Below are 6,002 nucleotides of genomic sequence, written 5' to 3'. Positions count from 1 at the left end.
CAAACAAACTTTTCGTTTCATGACAGCGGATAGAGAAGGTATAAGTGTTATACGTAGGTAAAAGGTTATAAAAAATTTGGATTGTGGTTTATGTTTGGAGTCAATCTTCCCAAAATATTTGGAGCAGGAGTAGATTTGGAGTCGGTGTGGAGCACGAGTCCAGAAAACCTGACCCCGTACACCTCTGGTATGCATGGGGGAAGTTTTGTAGGTTAAAACCCCCAACGAGCTTAATTTTTGAATTTTTTACTGTTTTATTGCTTATTATGGCTTTATGTAAATGCTTTGCCCTCCATTTTTCTTCGCCAACCCAACTTATTAGGCCTAATAGTTTGTATGTAAATCGGGTTACTAAACACGTATTTGGTTTGATTTTGAACCTTTATCCTCGGACTGACAAAGTCTTGATAGGTTATTCCTGGTAGTTTCGCATAGCTGTAGAGCAGCGGTTCCCAAACTGGGGTCCGCGGACCAACCGGGGTCCGTACAGTAGTTTCAGAGGGTCCGCAATGAGAATTCTTTTAATGATTGGGTTTTGTGGCCATGCTAACTACTGATATATAGCCTAGGCCTACTACATAATTTTTCATTCAGGCACGTTTTAAACCTTTCAAGGTTTTGCCACCTTTTCCCGTTCGTTAACGTGCTGGTAGGTCTGTAGCCTATCGATTTTTGTAGTTAGTATCTTTTTCGTCCCGGACGCGTTAATGACGAAAAATAAAATGATTGATGATGATTGATTGATTGTGATTCGATAATACAGCTTTTTCAGGTGTAATGCTTGCTTTATTATTAGTCTTTAGTTAGCGAATCTTTTAAACATTATAGCTGTACTAATACGTCATCTCGCGGTAGCTGTAGCACTGATGGTGCTCCAGCAATGCTGGGATGTCGCTCTGGTTTCCAGACTTTGGACAAAGAAAAGTCCCCAAATGCAATTGGCACACATTGGATTCTCCATCGTCAAGTACATAGTAAAGACGATGTTCGATAAGTTGTCATGCGTTGCTAGCGTACCACTGTAATTAAAGCAGTGAAATTTATTATAGCGAATGAACTTAATTCTCGTCTTTTTCAAGAATTGTGCAAAGAAAGTGATTCTGCATTCCAAAATATTTTGCTTTATAGTTTTATGCACATGTCGGATAGCTATCTAAGGGAAAAGGTTCTGAAAAGAGTCTTCCTTTTAAGGAAAGAAATACAGGAGTTTCTGAGAGCGGAAACCAGAACTACACAATAACTTTTCTGACAATAGTTTTTAGACGCTTCTTGCATTTTTGAATCTGTCAACGTCGTCAACATGGCTCTGCAAGAAAATAAAAATAAACGCTCTTCACTCCCATCAAAAGTTCCAATTTGGAAAAGAAAAACTTTTCCCCGTTTCCATTGCTAAATCAGTTTTTGGTGATAACGAACTTGAAGCAAATGATGATATTCTTCTTCTTTTTCTTCTTCTTCTTCATCGTGTGCCACACGGCCGTAGCCCAGAGCATCACGCAGGCTCTTGCTCTATCGTTGAACTCGGCCAAATCCTGTGCAGAGCACCTTGCTTTTAGGTCAGGTCATTCTCAGTGAAGAAATCTGACATTATTTTCCAAATTTACTGGAATTTGGCAAATTGCACCTTTTCCTTAACACCCCATTTACACTCAAGTTGGACGATTTACCTTCAGAATCGAATGAAATTCGAGAAGAGTTCATTGACATGATTAACGATGGTGGCGCAAAACTTCTTCACCGAGAAATGGCAGCCGTGGCTGAGTGGTTATCGCGTTGGGCTCGCAGTCGAGAGCCTGCATGTTCGACTCCAGCCACCCGCACTTGCTGTTGCTTCTCTGGGCAAGAAACTTAACGATAATTGCCTCTACCCAGTGATCGATTTCGAGTAATGGGTAGTACCAAATTTAAGTCATAAGTAAAGTAGACAACCGGAAAACAGACATTGCCGTCGGCTGCAGCGTGGGTCAGGTGTATGTCGGAAGGCGTACACCGATGCATAGCGCTCAAGTCCGCTTTCCCTCAATGCAGGATAAAGATAAACAAACAAATGTGCTGCAGTGACTTTTGGATAGAAATGGGACAGTCCTATCCAAATCTTTCCAAGATGGCTTTAAAAGTCCTCGTTTCTTTTGTAACCGCACCTACGAGTGTGAGACAGCTTTTTCCACTCTACTCAATATGAAAAACAAATAGCCTACCGAAACCGACTGGATGTAGTTCACGACATGAGAGTTGCGCTATAGCCTATGCAAAACCAAACCAAGCATTGACGACTGCAGCAAAACAAGTGCATCCATCCCACTAAACACTTATCGTATTTGATAGTTTTTGCTTTTTCTTTCATTAGTGTGGTTTTTGCATTTTTCCTATAGCATTCTTTGATTTTTATAGGGCCGCGAAATATCAAAATAATTGCAAAGGGTCCACCAGGCAAAATTTTAAAAAAAGTTTGGGAACCGCTGCTGTAGAGGCTCTTGACAATAATGCCTTACAATTGGACATTCTGAAAGTACTTTCAGCCAAAGTCAACAGTAAAACTCTGTCAAATGATGTTGCAACAGAAGAAAAAAACTACGTTCCTGATCGCAGGCCTAGCATATGCGTAACATAACAAATTTTAAAGAATCTTTATCACTGCACATTTTCTTAGAAAATATTTACATAGTGCCATATGGCATGGAAATTATGAAATTGCAAACTTAAGCAAAAGCTGCTTTTCCAGTTACCTCGCTCTTGGTTTTGCTTGCTACGCGCATCACAGTTTTATTTAGGTTAGCCTACTGGGTAAAGTCCTTTTTGTTTGTGAAATTAGGGAGAGGCGATTCCAATCAAGTTGTATTTTGATAAGTAAAACAGATAAAAAGTATTAAAAATGCTTAATTTTTTATCTTTTAAACCAGTTAAAGCGCTTAGTTAGTTTAATTAAAACCGCTTTTGATGTGATGTCACCTCAAGAAAAACTTTGAAAAACATAAAAGAGGTTTTCAGCAGAACTATAGGTAACAGGTTAATCATCAAGAAACCGATGTCATGTCAATGTACATTGTAGTCCTATATAATCTTACGCAGGAATAAGGAAATTAACTTTCTGAAAGTTTGCATTGAATTGTTTTTGTTTCGTCTGAAATTGCACCTTTATCATTATTATGAAAAACTTTTGCAAACCACTCTTGATTCCCTGTTTTTGGCGTTTTTTTTATCGTCTATCCACCTCAAAATAGCAGGTTTTGGGTTATACTCAGAGAGCGGTGACATATTCATGTTGAAGTAGGCCCTACAAGCAGTCACTGGGATAGTTTGATGTACCGTAGCCTAATAGTGATTGTCTGCAAGTGGTCTCATGCAGGAGCAGGAGCGTTGACAAGGGGGTTTAGATGGTACTTTTGGACCCGGGTCCGGAATATTTAAGGGTCCTGGATTTAAAAAAATCCCTGCGACCAGTGCCGGATTAAGGGGGGCGGACTGGGCTGAAGCCCAGGGCCCCCACTCTTGGGAGCCCCGACCTCAAAGAAAAAAATCTACTAATTTTTTTAGTTGCACAGCTGGAGATTACTGCATTAATTCGTATCTCAAACAAGCAAGGGCGGCTCACCCATATGTGCTGCGGTGCTGCAGCACCCCTGCCCAGCCCCAGTTATTCAATTTTTCTTCTTTTGTTGAACCATAGAGAATATTTCTTCTTTTTTAACAAAAAACATATTTGATACTTTCATATCCGAAAATGGTACGGATTACGGGTCAAAGTTATAATAATGCTGTCAATATGAGTGGCAAGTTTAACGGTCTTCAAGCTCTTCTGCGCGAGAAATGTAGTGTAGCTCATTATGTCCCTTGCACAGCACGTTCACTTAATTTAATCGGTAAATGTCCTGTAGAAACATGCCGTTCTGCCGCTGAGCTTTTTGAATTGTTGCAAAGCCTTTATTCATGGCTCGTCTCGTCTACTCATCTTTGGCAAGTCCATCGAAAATTCCTAGATGGTTTGCCTGTTTTGAAGACATTATCTGATACAAGATGGTCAGTTAGACATGATGCAGTTCTTCTTCTATCGAGTCTTCTAAAGTTCGTTGATACACCACAGATTGACACATTCTTCCGCAACGGAGTTATACACTGACAGGTCTCCACCTACTGCACCGGGTGGCAAGCCGAGGGTAAACAAGAAGGTAATCCGCTGCATAGGCGTAGCCAGGGGGGCGAAAGGGGCCATGCCCCCCCCCCAAATTTTCCAAGTTTGGATTCTTAAAGTTGAGCCCTTTGTTGAAAATATAATAAAGTTTGTAGAAATTTATATCGTTTTCCAAGACATCTGGCTATTAACACCCCCAAGGACTTGTTTTAGACACACAGAAAGACACCAATAAATTTTGCAAATTGTAAATCGCGCAAAATTTACGCGATTTACGTTTCTTTGAACTAATTTGTGGAAGCAATTTCAGAATGGCTTACTCTGTTGGGTTTTTGTGTAGTTATTGAGTTTTTGTGTCGCTGAGTTTTTAGTGTTTTCTAATTTTAGCCGCAGTTTTTGCCCGTTCGTGTGTAGGGACGGTACATTACGGGACGCGCAACTCCGTTGTTCCTTCAACATTAGAAGGGTCAATTGCCAATTTGACATTTTTTTTACGCTTTACTGCAGGCTTGCTTTCTACTAAAAACCTTAAATTACTTTAAAACCAACTTAACTCTTCTAATATAACCCATAAAAAGTAAAATATTTGGTAAATTAGAAAAAAACGTAACCCTTCTAATGTTGCGGATAAGCCAAAAGCGGATGAAGTTTCGCATCCCTATGATCTACAATCCCTAGTTCGTGTGTAAGAGCTATCTTTAATAAGTTAATAGCTGTTTATCTGCTAATAAATTTCATACAAATATTACCCTAAAAGTGTTTTCAGAAAGCGCTATAATCCATTATTTGAGTGTAATTTTTCAAAAATTTTCCGGGGGAGCATGCCCCCGGACCCCCCTAAAATACGCGTGCCTTCAGCACGCTCTAACCCCCTACCACTTTTATTGCTTCAACCCACCAGGATACGCCACTGCACATCAAGTGGCGATGGCTTTAAATCAAACACTTTGTTGTTCTCTTCAATTCATCAAATATTTGGCCCCCCCAAAAATTTCTTTCTGGCTACGCCACTGGTCCGCTGTTTGGGGCTCGGTGCCACAGATACATGCAACTGAGCCCGTGTCGTAGCCCCACTCCACCATTAATTTTTAGCGAAAAATGTCACTTGATAAGGGCCCCCACTTTCAGCTCAGCCCAGGGCCCCATAAACCCTTAATCTGGCCCTGCCCGCGACTTCAAACATTATCAAAATCTTAATATAATCAGATCGAAAGGAATTGCCATCAGAGGTTAAAACAGCCCTTTCAGCCGTCAGATGGTAACTTAAAATACCGGGCCCCTCTCTGGGTACCGGGCCCACTTTAGCTTTCTGGTGTTAAAATAGCCACTTCTGCCACCAAACAGTAAAATAAGAATTTAGTCTAGTGTAGTGATTTCCCTAACCACGAATATTACCCGAAACATGAATTTCAAAATAAACAGGCTAATATTTGTTTAAACTGAAAAACTGAAATGGCACAGGTAAGAAGATTGCTATCCTTATTTCTGCGCTAAGTATTAGACCAAAACCGCTCTTCCAAATGCAGCAATCAGCAAATGTTTGACCTAGGCCCAAGCACCTTTCCGAAATCAAATTGAAAACTTTCTGACTGTCTGCAAGTGCTTTAAATTCTCTTCTGGTGAGCCTAGAATGACCAGTGAAACATCAATGGAATCGGAAAGTAATACTCTAGCGCCATGTGACAAATAAACATTCAAAAAAGCAACCGCTAGGTAAAGATAGTAAGTTTTGCGGTTGAAGAAAATTTAAGATTGAGCAAGATTTGTTAAATCAGTAGCGTAGCCAGGAATTTTGAAAGGGGTTTCGACGATCCAGCGGCGGGGGGTCTGGGAGACCTCCCCCAGAAAATTTTGAAAAATTACTTTGAATTTG

The sequence above is a fragment of the Aplidium turbinatum genome, chromosome 8 (genome assembly GCF_918807975.1).
Source record: "Aplidium turbinatum chromosome 8, kaAplTurb1.1, whole genome shotgun sequence".
NCBI classification, from domain to species: Eukaryota; Metazoa; Chordata; class Ascidiacea; order Aplousobranchia; family Polyclinidae; genus Aplidium; species Aplidium turbinatum.
Note: the sequence above shows the minus strand (reverse complement) of the source record.